Genomic DNA, 11,381 nt, shown 5'->3' with positions numbered 1-11,381 from the left:
TTTTTTTTTTTTTTTTTTTTTTTTTTTTTTTTTTTTTTTTTTTTTTTTTTTTTTTTTTTTTTTGTCCTTAACAATGCCGGGAAATAATTACATTGATTGGCTTTTCATTTATTGTTCTGTCTGACGAAAATAATAAAAACTTCTTAAAACTTTCAGGCTACAGTTGAAATCAGCAAAACAGGTTTTAGTGAAGACAAAGGTAACTCTGGTGGAACATAAGATGTTATAAGAAGAAAAACAATATTTAGACATATTAAACTCTTAGTCCATACTCAGTATTGTATCTAATACAGCAAAAAAACAATTTAATGAATTCTGCTTTCTGGCTAAACCACAATTTAGTTTTCAATACCTCCATTATGTAGCACATCAAGCAGAACTACACTCTATATTAATATTTAATATTTAATATTTTTAAAACTTACTGAACCTTGCAAATCTCTTTCTACCCTGCCTGTGATCTCACCTTATCTATGTGAAATCTGGAGCAGAGATCTTTTAGACATGGCAGAAAAGCTGCTTCCAGGAGGGATTGGTAAGGGTTAGTTCTAACAATTATCCTTTATTTTAGCTGTGATGCATCTTCCCCCAATCCTGGGGATTTTCTTTCATCCTCAGCTCTCACCTCCCATCAGGCAACTTGAATATGAAATATAAGCACACCAAAATTCAGAAGGAATTTACAAAACTTCTCTACAGGAAAGTGAAACCACAGAGTAAATTCAGTGACTAGGTAGTTGCAAAGCGAATATTCTGAACGTCCTCTGGTGGAAGGTTTGGATATACTTGACCTGATTTCCAAGAAATTGCATGGTGTTATGGAAGGAGAATTTTGAGAGCTTTTGTGAGTTTTTCAAGGGTGTGTTATTTGACCTAGCTTGAGATATGATAACATTTATCTCCAGTTGGGAAGAACAAACTTTTGTAGGTCTGGTTTACTGAAATGTTAAATGTACTCATATAGTAGTTAATTTGTTGTTTTTATAGTAGTTTCAGTAGCTGAGAACTTCAATTTACAGGAAAAAACAAAGGTGTTGGCACTTAATACACAATGACTTCTGGAAAGGAAGTCATTTACTAAGCATTTGCTATAACTCCCTGCACAGTGTTCACTAGTTTATGGCTATATTATTTTCAATATTTGAAAAATGTGACATGAATTTGATGTGGACACTTGACTTAATTAAAACTTCTCACAAATCACTCCCCACCCCATCTTAAGGGCACAGTTCACTGGTGCTACAGTGAACATCTAAACCAAGCTAATTTAGTGTTGCTTCTTCAATTAAGGCATCTAAGTTGGTTCCATAGTTTGGCTATTGTGATTTGAGCTGCTGTAAAAGTGATGTGGCTGCATCACTGTAGTATGCTGATTTTAAGTCCTTTGGGTATAAACCGAGAAGTGGGATAGCCCTGTCAAACTATTGTTACATTACAAGTTTATTGAGGAATCTCCTTACTGCTTTCCATAATGTTTGCACCAATTTGCAGTCACACCGGCAACCAAATCAATAAGTGGGCTAAGAAACTTTACAGACACTTCAGGCAAAAAAAAAAAAAAAAAAAAAAAAATCAATTGATCAACAAATACATGAAAAAATGTTCAACATCTCTAGCAGTTAGAAAAACGCAAATCAAAACTCCTCTAAGATTTTATGTCACTCCATTCAGAAAATGGCAATTATCAAGAATACAAGCAACAATAAATGTTGGTGAGGATATGGGGAAAAATGTATACATTGCTGGTGCGACTGCAAAAAGGAAGGTATTTGATTCATTACTGCTCACCTATATGTAAGAAATATTAAGCCTCTTATCCATAATATTATAGAAAACACAATATTGTATCCAAGAATTTTACAGAGAAAAAGATAGTATTCACATATTTGTGCAAAGACTTTGTCTAATAACAAAGAACTCAGTTTATTATAAATAACTTTCTGGTAGAGGAATTCCAAAACATAGTCACCACTGACGGTAGGAAAAGTATGGTAAAATCTAAGTAGGTTTTGATTTGGCAATACATTAAAAATGCTACAGATGAAATTTTTAGTAGAAAAAGTCTGCCTAGTGTCTGAATGTGAGTAAGTTGAACCGTGCTTCCATCAACCGAGGTTCAATTCCACCTAGGACCACACGAGCCCACTTGGGAAGAGGCTCATTCCTTAGGGGAACCTTGAGATGACTAGAGCCCCAGCTTGAATCTCAACTGTAGCCTGTGAGAGACAGAAGCAAAGGATCTGCTAAATCACACCTGGATTCAAGTGATCTTCAGAAACTGTGAGATAGAAAGTGTTGTTTCAAGCCACTAAGTTTTGGGGAAACTTGTTTGGTACTAACATAACTAATCAAGAAACTTATCTCTCAACACCACAACTTGCTATTATCTCATGTGTGTATTTATATGAACTGAGTTACACTGCTGTTTTGTGATGTTTTACAATGTGGGTTCATCATTACATTTTTAGATTTATTCAAGTTGTTGAGTTCAGTAATAATAAGATGTTTCTATATGTACCTAGGAGGAGAACAATTTAGTTACATAGTATGTATTTGTTCATTTCAGGGTAGATAATTACATCAGTACAACTTTCCCAATTTATATTCTCACCAGGAAAGAATAACAATTTACAATGTTTCACATACTCACCACCTCTCACAGTGCCAGAACTTTAAATTGGCATGAATCCAGTGAGTGTATAGTTTTGAGGTGTATGTGTGTGTGTGTGTGTGTGTGTTCTGTTAATCTTTGGTTTGCCTTTTCATTTTCTTAATGTTGTCTTTGAAGAATAAGAGTTCTTCATTTTAATATAGTTAAACTGATATATTCTTTGTTTACATTTAGTGCTTTTCTGTCCTATTTCCCAACCTAGAAGACATGAAAGAATATCTTGACAATTTCTGAAAAAATTGGTTTTCCTTCACATTTTGATCTAACATTCACCTAAAATTGATTTTTCCCTGAATGCCAGGAGTATTATTTAATTGAGTTTTATTTTTTTCACATACAGATATAAGCTAGCCTGGAACCATTCAGAGAAAGATTATCCTCTCCCTGTAATTGCAGTGACTTGGCTGTCCATGTAAGTGTAAACCTGTTCTGTGCCCTCTGCTCAGCTGTACTGCTCTGTTGCTCTGTACTTGCAACAGCACTGTTCTCCATGAACTCTCTAGTCTTTGTTTTTATTCACAAATGGAATAACAATGTTTGAGCTTTTGCATTTTCTTTTTTTTAAAAGAGAGAGAGAAAAAAAATTTAATTCTTATTTTTAGTTTTCGGTGGACACAACATCTTTATTTTATTTTTAATGTGGTGCTGAGGATAGAACCCAGTGCCCCGTGCATGCCAGGCGAGTGTGCTACCACTTGAGCCACACCCCCAGCCCCAGCTTTTGCATTTTCTATAAATTTTAAATAAAGCTTCACCCAAAACATCCAGTGGAATTTTGTTTGGAATTGCATTGAATCTAAAGATAAATGTGGGGAGAAATGATATCTTAAAACTACAGGATATTATAATACATTATCTAGATTTCTTTTTCACTTGTTAACCCTAAATCTCTCAGGAATATTGAATAATGATCTTGTATAGCCTGGCAAATTTAGTTAGATTCATTCCTAAATAAGATTTAAATAAACTATTTGAAACATAAATATAAATAAGGAAAAGTGCATAGTTCATAAATGTACAACTCACTAAATTTACCCAAATGAAACACATCTACTTTGTGAACACTAAAATAAAGACTCACAACATGTCTAGACTCTCAAAATCCTTCTCATATCCCTGTTCAGTACATATTTTCCTGAAGAAAAAGCAGATCAAGGTCTAATTCTCAGTTCATTCCAGAGACACTTAAATGGCTTCAAGGAGAGACTGAGGCCATATTGGGTTGTTGTGTGACGTCTGTAGCTTGACTTTTCAGGCATGGTGAAGATGACCTCCCAGCTTGTGGAAGACAAGACACTGTCACTCCCATATGCAAGACTATCCAGACAGAACATGGGAGTGCAGTGGATTTCACTAAAGATGTGGATGTGGGAACTTTTGCCTGAGATGTCTTGGCCTCTCATATTTGAAGTAACCAACAACTCTCATGCCCCTTTCCAACTCTCTGGCTTCACTCTCCCTCTTTTCTTTCTGCATTTGAAACAAGTACCACAGGCAGTTCTGATGTAATTTGTGCATATGCAATGCATTTATAAAAGGTCAGGATAAACAAACAAGAATAAACATCAGTGTTACTTTTACAGATGTCCAGCGCAAATGAGATGGAATTTTTCTATGTTAGAGAATCTTTGCAATCTCAAGCATGGCTACTACCAAAATATGCAAGAAACAAATTCTCGCATTTAAGGTGTCTGAAAGGTAAACCTCTTTTCTCTCTGTTTCTACAGTGCTCAGCAAGGAGCCTCCAGGAAGCACATGAGGACAGGAAGTAGCAGGCAAGAAGAAGTGACCCTAGAGCAATAGCTGTGCAAGGACTGAGGTTTGTTCCCTCAGTTCCAGAAACAACACAAGCACACATTTCAGACATGATGGTAAAGTGCTATCTTGCTTTAGATATGAGGTGTTCCCCAAAAGCTCGTGTTTAAGACGATGAAAGACAGTTTAGAGGTGAAATGATTGGGTTATGAAAGCTTTAACCTAATCAGTGAATTGATGCACTGATATGGAATGGCTAGAAGAGGTGGGTCACTGTGGGAGAACTTTGGGGTTTATATTTTGTTCTGGTAAGCAGAACTCTCTCCCTCTGCTTCCTGGTGCCTGGCCTGCTCTGCTTTCTTATGCCATGCCTTTCCACTCTGGTGATCAGCCTCATCGTTGGCCCAGAGCAATGGATACAATGGATCTGGTTGTCTGTGCTCTGAAGCTCTGAAACCGAGAAACAATTAAACTTTTCTTCCTCTACATTTTTTTCTTGTCAGGTTATTTGGTGACAGCAACAAAAAGAAAGTTGACAAACAAAGATGAACTCTTGTGTCCCTTGTAGAGGTCTTTATTGCAGGCTTAAGTGAACACATCAGGAGGAGCAGCACATTGTGGTAATGTCTGGCATAAGTTTTCTCCCCACAGCCGTCTCTGGACCAAATGGAGATGCTGAGCCACCTGAGGTACAGCTCTCCTGCGCCACACACCATGAGGCTATCTGCACTTCTTCCTGATACCTTTGTCCATCCATTATTGTGAAATTAATATTTTTTGTTAATTTCTTGTCTTTGCTTTCCACATTTACCTTCTCTGAAAAAGTACTCATATGTCACTAACAATGCTCTTTGCATATCAATAAAAATATTTACATGTGCATTTATAAGTATAATGCTTTGTTGTGGGTTAGGTATGAGTTTACCCAAAGGATCCTTTGTTAATGCAGGGATACTTACAGGTGCAATGATTGAATTATGAGAGCTATAACCCAGTCCAGTCCATCCTAGTTAGAATGGACTGACTGGGTAGTTAAATGTAGGCAGATGGGGCATGTTTGGTAGAGGTGGGTACAACGTCACTGTGGTCCCTTAACCTTTCTCTCTCTCTCTCTGCTCGAGTGCACAAACAAAGATGTAGTGCTCCCACCGCATTCCTCGATGCCTTTGACCACAGTGTTCTTCCTCTTTTAAGCCCACTGCAATGACAGTCCCCATGGACTAAATCTCTAAAATCAGGAGCCCAAATAAGCTTTCCATCCTATAACTTGTTCTTTTTTAATTATTGGTTGTTCAAAACATTACAGAGCTCATGACATATCATCTTTCATACATATGACTCAAGTGGGTCTCTAACTTGTTCTTATCAGGTATTCTTATCATAGTAACAAAAAATTGACAAACACAAAAATTGGTACCTGGAGTGGGTAATTATTTGACTAACTTGACCATGTGGTTCAAGAAGTTTTGTGGCTGCTTTACAAAAGGAATTTGGAAAAGTTTGGAGAAGCTTTAGAATGTTGTAAGTCTTGCTTAACAGGCCAGTCTGGTGGAACAAATAAGACCAAAATGCAGATTTTTAAAGAGAATTCTCTAGAAAATTGGACTAGAAGCCACTAATGTTATATTCTAGCAAAGAACTTGCCTATATTTTAGATATGTGCTGAAATTTTGTATGAGGCTAAATTTAAAAGAGACAGATTAAAAATCTGGTGGAGAGAATTTCAAGGTAGCACAGCATTCAGGTAGTGGCATGGATTTAGCTGGCAAATTTTGGCCACATTTACTGTAAGAATTGGTAGCAGAAAGCAGAGCTGAAGGATTTGAAAAACTTGCAGTTTAACCAAAAACTTGCATGCTAAGTGGGGGGGGGGTGCCAAGTAAGTTGTGCTTATTGAAGAGATTACAACAGATACTTCAGATATTAAGTATTTTACAACAGAGACAATAGGAAAAATGGTTTGAGGGCATCTCAGAAATTTCTAAGACCACACACATTGCAGGTCAAGGGTGTAAAAGTAAAAATCTCTTTGAGAACACAGTGTGGAGGCAGATTGCTTGCATAGGGAACCTAGAAAGTTGTTTCACCATGCTCAGCTGCCCAGGCATACAGAGGCCACTGCAACCATGAGCCAGCAAGCCCAAGCATTGCACAGGTTGGAAACAGACCTTGGCATCATTAACAAGGTTCTGTTTTTCTGGAATGCAGGATGCTAGAGTTAGGGGATCATGAAGGCTTCCACCAAGATTTCAAATGCAGATCTGGTAAGTAATGAAAGGTGTAGCAGCAGAGTCAGAATCCTTGTATACTGACCCTCAGAGGGCAATGGGTATAGCTGTAAATGTGAAGCCAAAGCTGGAAGAGAGACCCATCTGTAAGAGATGCCAGTAATGTGAACTTTCTGCCAAGAAAATCTACAGATGTGAAGAGAGCCTGGCTAAAAGAGGAACCATATGTGCTTCAACTAGTAAGTCCAAAAGGATGGGACTGCCTAAGTCCTTAGTTGAGCACATCTTGTGACCATATGTCCTAGAAGCTATACGTGGAGATACAGGACATATTTGCCTGGCTAGGTTTTGATCTTCTTTTGGTCCCATCCCTTTTTCTATGCCTCAATTCCTCCCTTTTAGGATGAAAATATCAACTCTGTGACATTAATTATTGAACATATGTAGCTTGCGTTAGGTTTTTATAGTTTCACAGCCAATATTTTCCAAAGAGTCTCAAATGAGACTTTGGACTTGGACATTTGAGCAATGCTGGAACAGTTAAGATAATGAGACCGTTAGTCATGGACTGAATGCATTTTGCACTGTGAGATGGACATGAGCTTTTGGGCAACAGGAGAAGAATATAATGGTTTGGATATAAGGTGTATTCCAAAGGCTCTGTGTTAATGCAGAAATTATCAGAGCTGAAATGATTAGACTTTGAGGGCTGTATCCTAATCAGTCCATCCTAGTTTCAATGGGCTAAGTTGGTGGTAAAACACTTATTGGAAATTTCACCTTTAAAGTGAATTTATAAACATTCTTTGCTATCACAACTTGTTAAATGTACTCTTATTATACTATGTCACGGTGAAATTTGATGTTATTCAGAAAGAATAAAAAAGGGAATCATACATCAACAAGACACAACAATCACAAATATTTATGCCCCAAACAATGGAGAATCTACATACATCAAACAAACCCTTCTCAATTTCAAGAATTAAATAGTTCATTACACAACTATAGTGGGTGACTTTGACACACTTATCTCACCACTGGATTGATGTTCCAAACAAAAACTAATCAAAGAAACTATACAATCAATAATTTAGACCTAACAGACTTATATAGAATATTTCATCCATGAATGAGCAAATACACTTTCTTCTCAGTAGCACATGGATCATTCTCTAAAATAGACTATATATTATGCCACAAAGCAGCTCTTAGCAAATTAAAAAATAAATAAATAAATAGGGATACTACCCTGTATTCTATCAGATCATAATGGGATGAAATTAGAAATCAATGAAAAAATAAAAAATAGAAGCTACTCCAATATATGGAAACTAAAAATATGCAATTGAATGACAAATGGATAGCAGAAGACATCAAGGAGGAGATAAAAAATTCTTAGAAGTAAATGAGAACACCAATACAACATACCAAAATCTCTGGGACACTATGAAGGCAGTGCTAAGAGAAAAGTTCATTGCATTGAGCTCATTCATTAAAAAAAATAAAAAGTCAACAAATAAATAACCTAACATCACATCTCAAAGCCCTAGAAAAAGAACAAATCAACACCAAAAGCAGTAGTAGATAGGAAATGATTAAAATCAGAGCTGAAATCAATAAATTGAAACAAAAGAAACAATTGAAAACATTGACAAAACAAAAAGCTGGTTCTTTGAAAAAATAAATAAAATTGATAAACCCTCAGCCACGCTAATGAATGAAAGAGAAAGAAAACTCAAATTACTAAAATTTGTGATGAAAAAGGAAATATCATGACAGATACTACTAAAATATAGAACATAATTAGAAACTACTTTGAAAATTTGTACTCCAATATAATAGAAATGGGGCAAAGACTTCAAAAAATTTCTAGAGACATATGATCTACCCAAACTGAATCAAGAGGACCTACACAATTTCAACAGATCAATTTCAAGCAATGAAATTGAAGACACCATCAAAAGCCTACCAACAGCCCTGGACCAGATGGATTCTTAGCCGAGACCTTCAAAGAAGAAGTAAACCAATACTCCTCAGAGTGTTCCATGAAATAGAAAAGGAGGGAACCCTTCCAAACTCATTCTATGAGACTAGTATCACTCTGATACCAAAACCAGACAAAGACACTTCAAGGAAAGAAAACTTTAGGACATTATCCCTGATGAATATAGATGCAAAAATTCTCAATAAAATTCTGTCTCATCACATACAAAAACATTGAAGAAGATAAAGCACCAATATTAAGTGGGGTTCATCCCATGGATGCAAGATTTGTTTCACATACAGAAATCAATAAATGTAATTCATCACATCAATAAACTTAATGACAAGAATTATATGAATAGCACTTCTTTGTGTTCAAAACATTAGAAAAACTAGGAATAGTAGGAACATACCTCAACATTTTAATAGTTATATATGCTAAGCACAAGGCCAACATCATTCTAAATGGAGAAAAGCATTCCCTGTAAAAATTCAAATAAGACTAGGATGCCCTTTTTCACCCCTTCTATTCAACATAACCCTTGAAGCTCTAGCCAGAGCAATTAGGTGAAAGAAGTTAAAGTAAAATGAATAGGAAAAGAAGAACTTGAACAATTTTTATTTGTTGAAGACATGATTCTATATTTAGAAGACCCAAAAAATTCCACCAGAAAACTTCTAGAACCAATAAATGAATTCAGGAAAGTAGCAGTTTATAAAATCAATACCCATAAATCAAATGCATTTTTATACATCACTGATGAATCCTTTGAAAGAGAAATTAGAAAAATTACTCCATTCACAATAACCTCAAAATTAAATAAATAAATACTTGGAAATCAATATAACAAAAGAAGTGGAAGACCTCTACAATAAAAACTGCAGAACACTAAAGAAAGAAATTAAAAAAGACCTTAGAAGATAGAAAGATCTCCCATGTCTTGGATAGGCAGAATTAATATTGTCAAAATGGCCATACTACCAAAAGTGTTATACAGATTTAATGTGATTCCAATTAAAATCCCAATGACATTTTTCACAGAAATATTGAAAGCAATCATGAAATTCATTTGAAAAAATAAGAGACTGAGAATAGCCAAAGCAAACCTTAGCAAGAAAAGTAATAAAGGAGGCATCACAATAGCAGATTTTAAATTATACTACAGAGTTATAGTAACAAAAATGGCATAATATTGGTACCAAAATAGACATGTAGATCAATGGTATAGAATAGAAGAAACAGAGACAAACCCACACAAATACAGTTATCTCATACTGGACAAAGGCACCAAAAACATACATTGGAGAAAAGATAGCCTCTTTGACAAATGGTGCTAGGAAAATTGAAAATCTATATGCAGCAAAATAAAATTGAACCCCTATCTTTCACCATGCGTAAAACTCAACTCAAAGTGGATCAAGGACCTAGGAATTAGACCAGAGACCCTGCACCTAATAGAAGTAAAAGTAGGCCCAAATCTTCATCATATTGGCTTAAGATTTGACTTCCTTAACAAGACTCCTAAAGAATAAGAAGTAAAACCAAGATTCAATAAAAGGAATGGATTCAAATTAAAAAGCTTCTTCTCAGCAAAGGAAACAATCAATAACATGAAGCGGGAGCCTACAGAATGGGAGAAAAATCATTACTACACACACATCAGATAGAGCACAAATCTCCAGGATAAATAAAGAACTCAAAAACACCAAAAAAAAATCTCAATCAATAAATGGACTAAGTAACTAAACAGACACTTCACAGAAGAAGATATACAAAAAATGGTCAAATAATATATGAAAAAAATGCTCCACATCTCTAGCAATTAGGGAAATACAAATTCAAACTACCCTGAGATTTTATCACACTTCAGTCAGAATGGCAATTATCAAGAATACAACAACAATAAGTGTTGGCAAGGATGTAGGGGGAAAGGTACACTTATACATTGCTGATGGGGAATGCAAATTGTTGCATCTATTATGGAAAGCAGTATGGAGATCTCTTAGAAAACTTGGAAGGGAACCACCATTTGACCCAGCTATCTCACTCAAAGGACTTAATATCATCATACTACAATTACGAAGCCACATCAATGTTTATAGCAGCTCAATTCACAATAGCTAAACTGTGGAACCAACCTAGTTGCCCCAAAATAGATGAATGCATAAAGAAACTGTGTTATATATACACAATGAAATATTACTCAGCCTTAAAATAATGAAATTATGGAATTTGCAGGTAAGTGGATGGAGTTGGAGAATATCATGCTAAGCGAAATAAGCCAATTCCCAAAAATCAAAGGCCAAATGATTTCTTTAATATGAGGATGCTGATCCATAATGGGCAAGCAAAAAAGAAGGAACTTTGGATTTTGGGCTGAGGATAGTGAGTGGTATAGGGGTGGGAAGGATGGTGGAATTAGGTGGACATAATTACCCTGTGTCCATGTATGATTGCATGAATGGTTTGACTCTGCAGTGTTTACAACCAAAGAAACAAAAAAAATTGTGCTCTATTTGTGTACAAAAAAGAAAGAAAGAATTTCCTAAATTGATGAAGTTTAATGAGGCCTTTTAAAATGAAATGAAGTTCTTTTCTATTTTATTACTTGAACCCCAGGGGAAAAAAAATGTCATAGTATCTTTTAGAAGTTGTTTTGCTTTAATTTATGTGTGTGTGTGTGTGTGTGTGTGTGTGTGTGTGTGTGTGTGTGTGTTTTATACCCAGTGCACTCAGTACT

General features: G+C 35.6%; 1 protein-coding gene and 1 long non-coding RNA gene across 5 annotated transcripts in view; one reads left to right on the top strand and one right to left on the bottom strand.

The window, feature by feature from the left end:
- The window catches only part of LOC107155120, a 46,836-nt gene extending 41,528 nt beyond the window's left edge, over positions 1–5,308 (top strand). For 2 of the 4 annotated variants that reach the window (XR_001505151.2, XR_007351716.1), the window contains 3 exons: positions 2,131–2,280; positions 3,012–3,083; positions 4,399–5,308. This is a non-coding gene — a long non-coding RNA (uncharacterized LOC107155120). The remainder of the gene's footprint in view (positions 1–2,130; positions 2,281–3,011; positions 3,084–4,398) is intronic. The other 2 variants (XR_007351718.1, XR_007351717.1) reach the window with 1 other exon arrangement.
- Positions 1–11,381, bottom strand: part of LOC107155119 (guanylate-binding protein 5-like) — a 31,188-nt gene that overhangs the window by 3,320 nt on the left and 16,487 nt on the right. The gene's annotated exons all lie outside the window — the stretch shown is intronic.

This window comes from Marmota marmota, unplaced genomic scaffold (assembly GCF_001458135.2).
Source record: "Marmota marmota marmota unplaced genomic scaffold, marMar, whole genome shotgun sequence".
Lineage (NCBI taxonomy): Eukaryota > Metazoa > Chordata > Mammalia > Rodentia > Sciuridae > Marmota > Marmota marmota.
The sequence above is the reverse complement of the archived record's forward strand: the minus strand, read 5'-3'. Positions and strand labels throughout refer to the sequence as shown.